Consider the following 14,787-nt stretch of genomic DNA (forward strand, 5'->3'; position numbering starts at 1 on the left):
TTCAGTGGCTCCCTTGAACCTCCAGAATCAAATATAAAATTCTCTGCTTTCATAACCTACACTCCTACATATACTTTTCTAATCTTCTCAAACATTAAAATAATCCCTCATTTACTCTATGAGCCAGAGGCACTACCCTCCCTGCTCTCCTTCTAACAAAATACTCAATTTCCCAATTCCAGCCATTTTCTCTGGCTATCTCCAATGTCCAGAATATTCTGCCTCTTCTTCGCCATTTCTTGGCTTCTCTGGCTTTCTTCAAGTCCCAGCTAACATCCCACTTTCCATAGCAAGCCTCTCCCAACCCCTCTTATGATTATCAAGCATATACTTTGTTCTACATAGTTGTTTATGTATTTCTCCCCTATCAGACTGTGAACTCCCTGACAACAGGGAACGTCTATTTCCTCTTTATATCCCTAATGCTTTGGTACAATGTCTGACACACTGCAAGTGCTTAATGTTTACTGACAAACATCCTTGAGTTTAAAAAAAAAAAAAAAAAAAGAAAAAAATCCAGAATACTAAATTATTTTATGTTTCACCAGAAAAGGGTGGTTATGCCATCAATAAGCATCATATATAATGGAGAAAGATTGCAACTATTTCCATTAAGATCAGGGGTGAAACAAGGTTGTCCACTATCACCATTACTATTCAACATTGTATTAGAAACTCTAGCCTCGGCAATAAGAGCCGAGAAAGAGATTCAAGGAATTAGAGTAGGTAATGAGGAAACCAAATTATCACTCTTTGGGGATGATATGATGGTATACATAGAGAACCCCAAAGATTCAACTAAAAAGCTCTTAGAAATAATCCACACCTTTAGCAAAGTTGCAGGATACAAAATAAATCCACATAAGCCATCAGCACACTTATGTCACTAACAAAGTCCAACAGTTAGAGTTACAGAGAGAAATTCCATTTAAAGTAACTACTGATAGTATAGAATATTTAGGAATCTATATGCCAAGGGAAAATCAGAAACTATATGAGCAAAACTACAAAACACTTTCCACACAAATTAAGTTTGACCTAACTAATTGGAAAAATACTAAATGCTCTTGGATAGGGCGACCAAATATAATAAAGATGACAATACTACCTAAATTAATCTATTTATTTAACGCTATACCAATCAGACTGCCAAAAAAGTATTTTAATGACCTAGAAAAATAACAACAAAGTTCATATGGAAAAACAAAAGGTCAAGAATTTCAAGGGAATTAATGAAAAAAAAATCAAATGAAGGTGGCCCTAGCTGTACCAGATCTAAAATTATATTATAAAGCAGCGGTTACCAAAACCATTTGGTATTGGCTAAGAAATAGACTAGTTAATCAGTGGAATAGGTTAGGTCCAAAGGACAAAATAATTAATAACTCTAACAACCTAGTGTTTGACAAACCCAAGGACCCAAGCCTTTGGGATAAGAACTCAATGTTTGACAAAAATTGCTGGGAAAATTGGAAATTAATATGGCAGAAACTAGGCATTGATCCACACTTAACACCATACACCAAGGTCAGGTCAAAATGGGTTCATGACCTAGTAATAAAGGAAGAGATTATAAATAAATTAGAGGAACATAGGATAGTTTACCTCTCAGACTTGTGGGAGAGGAAGGAATTTGTGGCCAAAGAAGAACTAGAGATCATTATTGATCACAAAATAGAAACCTTTGATTATATCAAATTGATATATCAAATTGTACAAACAAAACTAATGCAGATAAGATTAGAAGGGAAACAATAAACTGGGAAAATATTTTTACAGTCAAAGGTTCAGATAAAGGCCTCATTTCCAAAATATAGAGAGAATTGACTCTAATTTATAAGAAATCAAGCCATTCTCCAATTGATAAATGGTCAAAGGATATGAACAGACAATTCTTGGATAAAGAAATTGAAATTATTTCCAGTCATATGAAATAATTAATAATCAGAGAAATTCAAATTAAGACAACTCTGAGATACCACTACACACCTGTCAGATTGGCTAAGATGACAGGAACAAATAATGACAAATGTTGGAGGGGATGTGGGAAAACAGGGACACTGATACATTCTTGGGAACTATGAATACATCCAGCCATTCTGGAGAATGATTTGGAACTATGCTCAAAAAGTTATCAAACTGTGCATACCCTTTGATCCAGCAGCGTTGCTATTGGGTTTGTATCCCAAAGAGATCTTAAAGAAGGGAAAGGGACCTGTATGTGCAAGAATGTTTGTGGCAGCCCTCTTTGTGGTGGCCAGAAACTGGAAACGATATGGATGCCCATCAATTGGAGATTGGCTGAATAAATTGTAGTATATGAATATTATGAAACATTATTGTTCTGTAAGAAAAGACCAACAGGATGGTTTCAGAAAGGCCTGGAGAGACTTACATGAACTGATGCTGAGTGAAATGAGCAGGACCAGGAGATCGTTATATACTTCAACAACAATACTGTATGATGATCAATTCTAATGAACATGGGCCCTCTCCAACAATGAGATGAACCAGATCAGTTCCGATAGAGCAGTAATGAACTGAACCAGCTACACCCAGCAAAAGAACTCTGGGAGATGACTATGAACCGCTCCATAGAATTCCCAATCCCTCTAATAATTACCCATGCAAATATCTGGTAAATAAAAACTATTAATAAAAAAAAAGAAAAGAAAAGAAAAAAAGAAAAGGGTGGTTATGTAGTAGGTATGGGGGTATTTTGTTTGTTTTAATGTGTGATTAATTCTACAATAGAAAAAATATTTCACATCTTTGGTGAATACAGAATAAAAAGTCAGCAAGTAGGAGAAAACGCATGCAAGTTAGTGAAACCAAAGGCTTATTTTTAATTAAATATTAAGTAGCCAGTTTATCCTGAATTCTATATATGAACTGCTCCTTTCAAGTTGAATTCTAATTAATTCTAACCAAAGAGACATTAGTTTTTTCTTCATGCAAGATATCTGGTGAGGTTTTCTTTTAAAAATACTATAGAAGACTTCAGATATGTGAAGAATTAAAAAAAAATACCCGTAAGCATGATCAGTATTTTATCAAAGTGATAGCTTATGCTATATATTCTTCTTGCCATATAAAGACAACAAACTACCCCTTTAATTCCTTTTTTAAAAAATATTCATGAAACACTAAATTTGATAAGATACCAAAAAAAATTGGAATAAAAATAGCTAGTGTGAGCTAGCCTAGTCACACTAAAAAATATCAAAGCATAATAGAGGAGTCACTAAACTATTTATACTAATTGATCAAGACATATTCTTACTGGACCTACAATTCTGAATAAGATAAAGGAAGAAGGAAAGGTCACATTAAAAAACAAAAAACAAAAAAAAACACCGCATAGTGCCTTATTCCCCCCTTTCTTGGATAAGGCCTTTAAACTTCATAGGTTTGTCATCATCATTATTATAACACCTATATAGGCATAACAATAATAATAATAGCAGATATGGCTGAAAAATCAAGAGCCTTGGTCAACATCGCAGGTCAAAATGTCAGAAGTAAGATTTGAACCTTGATCTTCAGCACTACAAAGCCAGTTCTCTAACTGCTATGTAACAAATCTGATACCAAAAAAACAAACGAGACTATGAGAGAGAGAGAGAGATGAGAGAGAGAAGAGAGAGAGAAGAGAGAGAGAGATAGAGAGAGAGAGAGAGAGCTGAGAGAGAGAGAGAGACAGAGAGAGAGAGAGAGAGAGAGAGAGAGAGATAGAGAGAGAGAGAGAGAGCTGACCATATAATGACTAAGATTTACAGTTTAGATATTAGTTAAAGGAAGGGAGAAAAATGTCTGATTTTGGATAATCCTAGTTCTTAAAACCTAGGGGCAAAAAGTGAAATGTATATAATTCTCTATTTTCAGTTATCCATAAAAACTCAAACTCTTATTAACACTATAAATTAAACACCATTTTTCTATGGTACACACTCATTCCCAATTCTCCACCCATACCATTATCACTGATGCCATTGGTTTCTTGATTTTTCACACTTTTAAAAGTCATCTTAGACTTTATTCACTTCTTCCCATTAATCAAGTATAAAGTCTTGCCCAATTCTTTTTGTCCTCGTGTATCTCAGATTTGCACACCTAAAGCTATAACCCCTAGTCTTGGTCTTTATCATCCTTTTCCTAGATTGTTAAAGCACATCTCCTTGGTTCCTTTCATTGCCATTCTCCAAACACTTTTCCCTTCTGCTGGAACACTGTCCACAAATCTGATTTTGACATGAAATTTCCCTATTGAAGTGCTTGCAGCATCTACTTTAATGCTTTAGGACACTGAATCTAAATTGGTCTGGTCTTTGGGGATTTCCACATTACCACTCTCATTTCTTGTTATCGCTTGACACAGAGTCCCTACCCAAACAAATCGACTTGTCACCTCTGTTACAAGGGAAATGGTAAAATAAAAAAGGTTAATTCTGTGACTTCTGAGAAGTGTTAGAAAGAGGGTCATTCAGGAAACCTGATATCCAGGTCTGTCACTGAGCTCTTCACCTTGAACAAGCTAAGCAACCTCATATTTTAAGAACAGGTGAAAATAGCTGATTTCTAAGATCTAAATCAAATCTAAAGGCATCTGAATTCCCTTAAGTCAAATCTAAAGGTATCTGAAATTCATGATCCTTGCTCTTCTCCCTATAATCAATTAGCTTCATCCCATCATTCTCTTTCTGATCATTTATGTCTCACACTTTTATCAAAACCTTCCTTAAACCTTACCTCTTCCAAGGGACTTTGTCTTAGCAACCCCTTGCTAGTATGACTGCTCTACCATCTTATTCCCCACTCAATGTTTAATAAATGTATAATTAAATATTAAAAGTTTAGACAAAGGTCACATTTCGGAGTAGATACAAGATGCATAAACATGATCCCTGCCTAACCTTAGGAAGTTTACATGTAGCAGGGAGGGATAGCTATATGTTTACAAATAACCATAACACAAATAGAATGGAGTCTGCATAGAAAAAAAAAAGGAAGAAAAGATAATTTATACGTTGATATATTGTTTGTAGAGCTATAAACTGGTCTAGTCATAACAGAAAGCAATCAGGAACTATCCCCAAAAAGCTCTTAAACTATACATATCCTTTGATTTAGTGATCCCCAAAGAGATGAAAGAAAAGGAGAAAGAACCCATATATACAAACATTTTTGTAGCAGCTCTTTTTGTAGTGGCAAAGAATTGGAAATAAAATGGGTATGTGTGGATGCCCATTAACTAAAGAATGGCTTATGGATGTAATAAAGTACTGTTGAGCTTTAAGAAATGAAGTAATTGTTTCAGAGAACCCGTTAAGTACAAACTGATTCAGAATGAAGGAGAACCAGGAGAATAATTTATACATTAACAAATATATTGCAAAGATGAATAACTTTGAAAGACCCAGGAACTCTGATCAACACACAATGAGCAGCCACAGTTCCAGAGATCTCAAGATGAAACGTGTAATCCACCTCTAGAAAAGTTTTGATGGATTGAGAATGCAGAGTAAGACCCCCTTTTTTTTTTGGCAATGGCCAATATGGGAATTTTTTTCACTTGATCACATATATTTGTTACAAGTTTTGTTTTTCTTGCTTTTTCAGTGTTTTTGGTGAGGAAGGAAAGTGGATTTTCATTGTATTTCTATATCAATAAAGAATCATTGGTGAGACTAGGTGGAACAAATGAATAAATTCCAGCCAAATGAGTCTCTATTTGATGTTTTTTCAACAGAATGCAAAAAGGAAGCATTTTCATATATATGCTTTAGTTTGTACTTCATTCGTTTAAAATTTCAGAGATCCATGTTTTAAGTGGTACTGGTACTTAGATAGTCAAAACCTTACAGAGCATCCATGACAGGAGAAAAGATCATTCCCTGGAAGGTGAATTTTAATTAGGTTGCTCTAGGGTCAAATAATCCAACACAGGACCCACATACAGAAGACTTTACACTTTGGAAGAATATGTCAGTACTTAGCACAGGGCCCGGGCACATAGTAAGAGTTTAATGAATGCTAGCAGATTGACTGCCTGCATCCCCATTCTGGGAAACAACTTTAGAGAACACAGAAGCATTTGTAACACCAGGAGGAGGCCCTCGGGTAAGACTTGAGTGAATATCTGTCTTCCCATATAAACTAAACATGGCGTTTAACCTTAAACTTGAGGTTAAGGACATTGTTTTTCTTTCTTTTCTTCTTTCTTCTTCTCTTCTAGATTCTAGTGCTAAAAATTCAAGACTTATAGGTACCTGACAAATGGCATTAATTTACTCAGGATTCTTGGCATTCAGTAGGAGGTCTAAACCAGTGTCCCTTGACTTATTGTAATGTGTCATGTCACCTTTCACAGCTTTCAAATATTACCTCCTCCTGATAAACAGTAATTCAGCCTAATTACGAGAGGATGAAAAATTGAAACAAATACAAAAAGCTAAGAAATTCTGCTAAAATGGTAGACTCCCTGGAGCACTGGCTGCCTTTCCTTCCTCTTGGTACCTCCATACAATTCTTTTCACATATTAAGTACCCAATACATGTTTGGGGAAATAACTCCTAGTGGAGAGGGGCCTACCAGGCAAGCAGACCACCTTAGCCCAGGAAGGGGGAAGAAGGCAACACCATGTGCCCCTCAAGCCAAAACTTCACTGCTGTCTTAAATCCCATCTCTTCTTGTACCCTGAAAAGCCAGGGACACTGAACCCCCACAAAAGCCTTGGGAACAGTGACATTAAATAATGACATTAAAGAAAAAGCCTTAACATCTGCTTACCCACTGTACACTGACTTGCAGCTAAAATCCTCCCTATGCTGATGTTCTAATTAGAACAAGAGCTCCTTGAGGGCAGGGACTATCATATTTCTAAAAGAATTCCCAATACTTTGCACATATTACAGCTAAACTAATGTTTTATTCATTCATTTATCTATTTTCAGATTAAGAAATTAAATCCCTTTCTAGACACATGAAAAAAATGCTCTAAATCACTATTTGCTGGAGAAATGCAAATTAAGACAACTCTGAGGGACCACTACATGTCTCTCAAATTGACTAAGATGACAGGAAAAGATAATGATGAATGTTGGAAGGGAAGTGGGAAAACTGGGATACTGATGCATTGTTGGTGGAGTTGTGAACTGATCCAACCATTCTGGAGAGCAATTTGGAACTATGACCAAAAGGCTATCAAACTTTGATCAGCAGTGTCTCTACTGGGTCTGTATCCCAAAGAGACCATCAAAAAGGGAAAAGAAACCACATATGCAAAAAATGTTTAACAGCCCTTTTACAGAGCAGCCATAACAGGGGAAAAGATCATTGCATGGAAGGTGAATTTTAATTAGGTCACTCTAGGGTCTGGAACTAACAAGAAACTGATAACTGAGTGGGTGTCCAACATTTGGGGAATGGCTAAGTAAATTACAGTATATGAATATTATGGAGTATTATTCTTCTATATGAAATGCAGAGTAGGCTGATTTCAAAAAAGCCTGGAAAGATTGACATGAACTGATCCTAAGTGAAGTGAGCAGAACCAAGAGAACCTTGTACACAGAAATAATAAGTTTATGTGATGATCAACTGGGATAGACTTTGTTCTTCTGTACAATGAGTGATTCAAGGCAATTCCAATACCTTGGGAAGGAAAGAATCATTTGCATCCAGAAAGAGAACTACAGAGACTGAATGTACATCAAAGCATAGCATTTTTATCTTTTTTGTTTTGTTTATTTGCCTGGGTTTTTTCTGTTGTTGTGGTTGTTTTCTTCATTTGGATCAGATTTTCTTGTGCTGAATGACAAATATGGAAATATGTTTAGAAGAATTGCACATGCTTAATCTATACTGGATTGCTTGCTGTCCAAGGGAGAGGAAGGGAGAGAGAAAAATTTGGAGCACAGGGGCTTTGCAAAGGTGAATAATGAAAACTATCTTTGCATGTATTTGGAAAAATAAAAAGAAATTATATTTTTAATCTATCTTTTAAAAGAAAGTATTTCTGTCAAAGAGGAGATGGATCAGACTGCCCTTTATTGAGATATTTTTCTAAGGGAGGCTACCCTTTAGCCAAGTGACAGTAAGAAAGATAAGTAAAGTGGCAACAGAAAAGAGCAATAAATGTTTGGCAAATGTTTGTTCTGTTGTCTCTCTTTAGTTTCACTATTCCAAATGCATGCATGAAGCTTCCCTATTAAAAAGGGGAAAAACTTCACATCCTTCAGATACATAAATACTGCTCAACAAACTTCAAAATTAACAAAAATATTAAAATTAATCACCTCAGCTGAACTTAAACTACTATATCTCTGGTTTCAGATATGGGTGCTCTTAGAACTATATATAATAGTCCCCACACTCTCAAGTCTATCCCTATATCAATCCATCCTCCACAGGGCTATCAAAGGGATTTTCCTAAAGGACAGATCTGGGGCCCCTACTCAATAAACTCCAGGGGTTCCCTATTACCTACCTCTATTATAGATAGATAGATAGATAGATAGATAGATAGATAGATAGATAGATAGATATACACACACGCCTCTGGTTGGCAATTAAGGCTCTTTAAAATTTTAATTTAAAATTTAAAAATTTTTCTGTTCCATCATATCTCTCCTTTTCCAGCTTTATATCACCCTGGAATTCCATGAAGACGGGTAGGAAGTCAAGGGAATGAAGTTTGAGGGAATGATACATCTGTCCCAGATATTCAGAATGCTCTCCCTCTTCATTATCCTGACCTCTCTGGGCTTTCTTCAAGATGCCTTTCAGATACTCCCTTCTGTAAGAAGGCTTTCCTACTCCCCCTTAATACTAAGGGCCTTCCTCAAAGATTATCTCTACTTTTTCTCACCTTGTTTATACCCAGATATTTATACGTTGTCTCTCCATTATACCACAATCCTTAAATTCAGAGATTGTTTTTATCTTTCCTAGTATTCCCTATCTCAATGACACCAATGGCTCTATCATTATGCCTATCAAACAATGGCAGAAATGGAGCAGTTGGGTGTTGCTCTTTGTAGGGCATCCAGGTGATACAGAGGACAGACCACCAGGATTGGAATCAAGATTCATCAGATCTGTCCTTAGATACTACTGAACTGTGTGATCCTGAGCAAGTCACTTCACCCCACTTGTCCCAACTTCCTCATCTGTAAAATGAGATGCAGAAGGAAATAGCAGACTAGTCCCCTATCTTTGCCAAGGAAAGCTCAAATGGGGTCACGACAACAACGACGAATAACAGCTGGTCTTTGAAAGCTGTGCTTATCGCAATTCTCTTACTATATGGTCCATTCCCAGATGCAGTATTCATAAACTGTAACCAAGGCTGAAGAAACCAATTAAGATAACAAATCTGGATGCACAGTTAGCTAGTAGTTACTGATATAATGACAAACACAAGAGATGTGTGATTTCAAAGTTTCCATCATTATCTCAAGCCTTCTAAACTCCCCTAGGACATCAGAAATATAAGGTATGAACAAGTCTGAGAGGCTTATTTAAAAACTAAAAAACCATTCTCCTAGCCAAGATAAAAACCTGTAATCTTGAGAACACGCAGGCAAAATTTGGTATAATTTTCTAGGTTCTATATTTGTTTTTTAAGATAAGCACCTTCTCATTTAAACTCTGTGATTCAAAAAATATTAGCTTTAGTTCCTGCATAGAACCAAAAGGAAAAGAGAAGAGAATGGAGAAATGATTATCTGCATCTTATATCTATTCTAAGATCACTCAATTAATGAAAGCTGACTTGTAAAGTGAAGAATTTTTTCCCCCAATACACATAGAATCATTGTAAAAGGTTTAAAATAATCTGTCACTATAAATGAAATCAAAAGCTCACTAAAAAGGTGACGGGTGCTTTTTGTCATCACATCTAATGAAAAGAAAATAAGAAGTGGTCACACTTTTTTAAAGTCATTACTTCACTATATTGCTGTCATTAACTGTCTTATTTAGTTGAAAGAAAACTCCACACTGCACTTCAAAGAAGTCAAGCTTTTAAGTAAATGAAGCAGGTTCTTAACTCATCAATTTCACTTAAAAGAGTCTGATAATAGGCTTTCAGTATCTAAAGAAATCTTCTTGAAGCAGCCATTCTCCTTCATGCGTCTTGGGTTTCCTTCTTCAGGAAGAGATGAGTTGACAACTCATATCTCTTTACCTAGACATCAAAACAAGTCAAAAGAATGGGCTGGTGCAATCTAGAACTCCTAAGCTTTCACCTCCTATCTATAAAGGAGCATACATCTTTACACTGGGGGTGCCTCCAATCAGAAAAGCACTGTGAAGTAGATGCCTGTCTAGCAGGCTGTGACTCAGACAGTTTCCTACCTTAATACTCAAGTCTTGGAAAGTTACAAGTTAGCATCTTTCACATCTGTAACATCATCCTTCCTTGGGCATAATGATTTAACAAGACAGGTTCATGGGAAGCCTCAATTACTATTCTAATGCAGTTTGTTTCAACAAAGTCTAATAAGACCAAAGCAGTAAGAATGTCTCTTCACTGTCATTAAACTATTTTAAAAATTAGCGGTCACCTGAATTTCAGAGCAGATGACTTTTATGATCCACAAGTATTCTGAAAATAGAGTCCAATCAACTCTCTTTATTTGACCTATAAGGAAACTTGAGGCTCAGTGGCTCCCCCAAATGTCACTAAGGAAAAAAATGTCAGCATGGGAGACATGAAAGATAAGCAAACAAAGCCTTAAAGTTGAGAGCTACAGTATGTGTCCAAGGACATTGGCCTGCTTGTAGTTCCTTGGACACCATATGGCGCCTATTCTATATGTAAAGGGATTCTATGAAGCACTTTACCTAACCAACAAATCCTACAACAAATGCCGAAAGGAGAACCAGTTCTAGATGTTCAAAGGCATTTGAAAATGGATAATTGGAGCATGGGTGAGAGAGTAGAACTAGCAATACAGACATGTATAGAGATGATGATTGAAAGCACTGAAGGTGAAGAATGTGCAAGAGTAAAAGATACAGAATAGAGCCTTAGGGGACACCCACAGACAGTGGGTCTGATATGGATAACAAACCTGCAGCCCGAGAAAGGGTGGTTGGACAGATGGGAAGAGAAACAGGAGATATAACAGGTCATCCAGAAGGAGATGCTCCATGATGCAAAATGCTACAGAAAGATCCAGGATGGATCAAAATTGTGTGAACAAAGTCAACAAAAGAGCTGAGACATTCTCTTTTTTAAAACTCTTTCTATAAGACCAACATATAATAAAAAGAATAAAAAGAGGTGACCTGACCTAGTAAATAGGATAGAGTCCCAGGCCAGGAATAAGGATCAATCAACATGCATTTATTAAGTGCATGTAAGAATGTGTGAGGCACTCTGCAAGGCAATGGAGATACAAAGATGAATGAAAAGGTTCTTGCCCTCCAAGAACGTTCAATTGAACACCTTCGTTTAATACAAACTAGGTATCTGCCCCTGGGCAAGTTAACATGTTCCTCAGTGAGTATCCTAGACAACTCTCTAAACCTATTAAGTTAAGAATAGTGTGGCACTAGGTAAGTATTACTTGGTTACCCTCAGGTTAAATTTCTTTATCTTTAAAATGGGGATAATAATATCACCCACCACACAGGTAGGTTATTACAAGGATTAGATAAATTAATATTCATAAAGAGTTTTGCAAGCCTTAAAGAAATACATCAATCTTACCTATTCTCTCTCCATCAGTAATGGACAATCTTTTTAATCATTTACAGGACAGTATAAAATATTAATTAAATGGTATCTACAGAATGGCATACTTATCAGAAAAGATAAAAATAGATTTGTTAAGTAAACTTATTATCAGCCTTCAGATGTGCAACCACATCATTATTATTATTATTATTATTATTATCCATAAAGGGTTGGTTTCTAATGTTTCTTTGGCAAGAGCCTTGCTTTCAAAAACTTGTTTCTCCAAATGTTTTTTCCCAAGAAATGATACAGAAAATCTACCAGAAATATTTTGTAATGTTTTAGTTTTATATGTAAAAGTAATTAAATTTAAATGATTGCTTATTTTTCCATCAATAAGTGTAAGACATAAACAATAATAGAGTTAATGAACTGAAAGATCATAATTCTTTGATTCTGTCAACTTACTGTGTCACCTTAGCTAAGTCATTCAATTTTTCTGCCATCTGCTCCTTATGTCAATTGCTGAGCTTCCCCCCCACCCTATATTCTAAAGTAAGATGAAAAATCTGCAAAGGCTAAAAATAAAAACAGTTTGGAAAAGACTTTAGATAAATCCATGAACAATAAGAAAAGAGAAGACATATTCAGAATACGTATTTAATCTATGAAAATCAATATCACACTGGAAACTGTATAACTCAACTACCAAATATATTTTGATAATAGTGTTACTGATAATATTGGATTGGACCACTTGTCTTACTTAACATCATATTTCTTTTGAATGGTGGCTAGATTAAACTTAGCATTAATGAAATCCATGGCATATATCAATAAATGAATGGACAAAATAAATAAGATGTTTGTAATACATAATTTAGCATAATTTTCAAGTGGAGCACTACAGCCCTGGCAAGAAAATGATGCATTCAAAATGCTACTTTCAACGTAGAATTTGAAAGAAGAAAATGGAAGGTCACTATCAAAGCTCAAGAAATTAATTAACTGTTGTCTAGTTCATGCAGCTGTTTATACCCAATTTCTTTTTAGTCACTGCCTTTCTAGTCAATCTCACAAAACCACTATTATTCTTGGCTTTTTTGGATGGAGCAGGGAGACTGGTAGACCTTCAAAATGAAAGGTTTGTCAGCTTTGGCTATATTATTTTGCAAAATAAATTGTGACAAAGGATCCTGAAGTGGTCCCACAGTGTCACCTTTATACTTAAAGGACATGACATTTATATAGACTTGGATGCTGTCACACACTGTCTCACTTTTGGGGTCTGGCTGTGAGCTCAGTTGATGGGACAAAAATGAGAAAAACCCATCAATCATGTCAAAACTGAGGGCAAATGCCATTTATGCAGTTGGTTCTTGTTAAGTCAACTCATTCTGTTTTTCAAACTCTAAGTCAAATAAGAAGTAACATCATGAGATGTTGAGACAGAAAGCCGAGACATTCTAAAACCAACCAAATTGGATGTCTTTGGGGGCAGGGGAGGGGAAAATCACAGACATTGCAAAATGGTGGGTTTTTTTCTGAAAAACAACTCAGTGACACTCTACAAGGGTATTAAAACTGACTCTGACATAGTAATCCCACAATTGGGAATATTCTTCTAGGAAGGGTTTTTCTCTTGTCATCTTCTTAAAGACAACATCTCTTTAATCTTGGCCAAACTGGAAGCACAAAGCTCACTAAACAGCCCCAAAACAAAGATGGATTGATATGGAAGCTTTAACTGGCTCCATTTTCTCAATTGGCTCTCTCTTCCTGAGGCATCTGAAGGCTCACTCTACTTAGGTGCTCACTCAATCAACATTAGCCCTACTGAACCTCAGAACTCAAGCAAGTCACCAGCCCCATAGCTTTTCCAATAGAAGGGACCCCAGGCCTGTGTCATCAGGCCCAGAACCTAGGAAAGCACTGAAAAAGAAAAAGGTTGCTTTTGTTCAAAGATGTTTATAACTGCATGATCTATGAAGAGGAACAAAGTAGAATGACCTACATGCCCAATAGTAGGAGAATGCTAAATTAACACTGGTGTATCAATGGAATAAAATGCTGTCTTGTCATTAAGATGACAAATGTGAGGAATGGAAAGAAATCACACAAAAACACATGAAATAATGTAAACCCCCAAAGTAAGGTGCAACATTTCTGTATGCAATGTAAATATAATTATGCAAATGTAAAATCATAGGACTAGAAAGGGATTTAGAGTAAATTACAAGTTACAAGTTAATATATTATTATATTCTAAATGTCTTTTGTTGTAAAATTGTCAGGAGTTAAATGTTTAGGAGGTTCATATTTTCCTATAAAATTGTTTAAGTTTATAATAAAAATAAGGGTACAAGGGGTAAGAGTTCTTAGCAATAAGTTTGCTTTAATGCAATTGTTTGAACTGCTTCTGTTCTCGGGCTAATGGCTCAATCAGCAGGGAAAATCTAAAATTAGGCATTGTAAGGCAGAAAGACAACATTCCAGTACAATTGAACAACTTCACCTGATCCTATCATTCAAGGCTTTCCTTAAGCAAGCTCCAACCTAGACGACAATAACAACAATAATAACAGCATAATACCAATAGTAGCATTTATATAGTTAAAGTTTGAAAAGCATTTTTCATAAATTATTTCATATGATCAACACAACATTCTTGTGAGTAGGAGGCTATTATTTTCCCCATTTTACAAATGACACATTAAGTGAGCGTCTGACACCTGGTTGTTAAGCTAGTCAATCTTTAAGGTAAAGTTTGAATTCAGGCCTGCTTGACCCCAAGTCTAACATTCCATCCGCTATGCTTGCCACCTTGCTGCTTCCTGGCTTGTCCAGCCCTATCTCATACTTAGCACTTCTCCTTCTCATGCTCTTTATAGGCAAATGGCCTATTCACACCTTGCTGTCTCTCATCTCTGAACTTTTGCCACCAGATACTCTTTCCTCCTCCCATCTCCATCTCTGCAGTCTCTTCTTTCTATTCAGGACACATCAAGTACCTCTGCCTCCATTTCCTCATTCTTCATCTCTCTGATTCTTCCCTGCTCAACAGGCCTCCTTAAATTTGCAGAAGACCTCTCATTACACC

At 36.0% G+C, this 14,787-nt stretch overlaps 1 protein-coding gene across 10 annotated transcripts in view; it reads right to left on the reverse strand.

Annotated features, from left to right (window-relative positions):
- Positions 1–14,787, reverse strand: part of CDK14 (cyclin dependent kinase 14) — a 772,185-nt gene that overhangs the window by 448,655 nt on the left and 308,743 nt on the right. The gene's annotated exons all lie outside the window — the stretch shown is intronic.

Source organism: Sminthopsis crassicaudata, chromosome 5 (assembly GCF_048593235.1).
Source record: "Sminthopsis crassicaudata isolate SCR6 chromosome 5, ASM4859323v1, whole genome shotgun sequence".
NCBI lineage: Eukaryota > Metazoa > Chordata > Mammalia > Dasyuromorphia > Dasyuridae > Sminthopsis > Sminthopsis crassicaudata.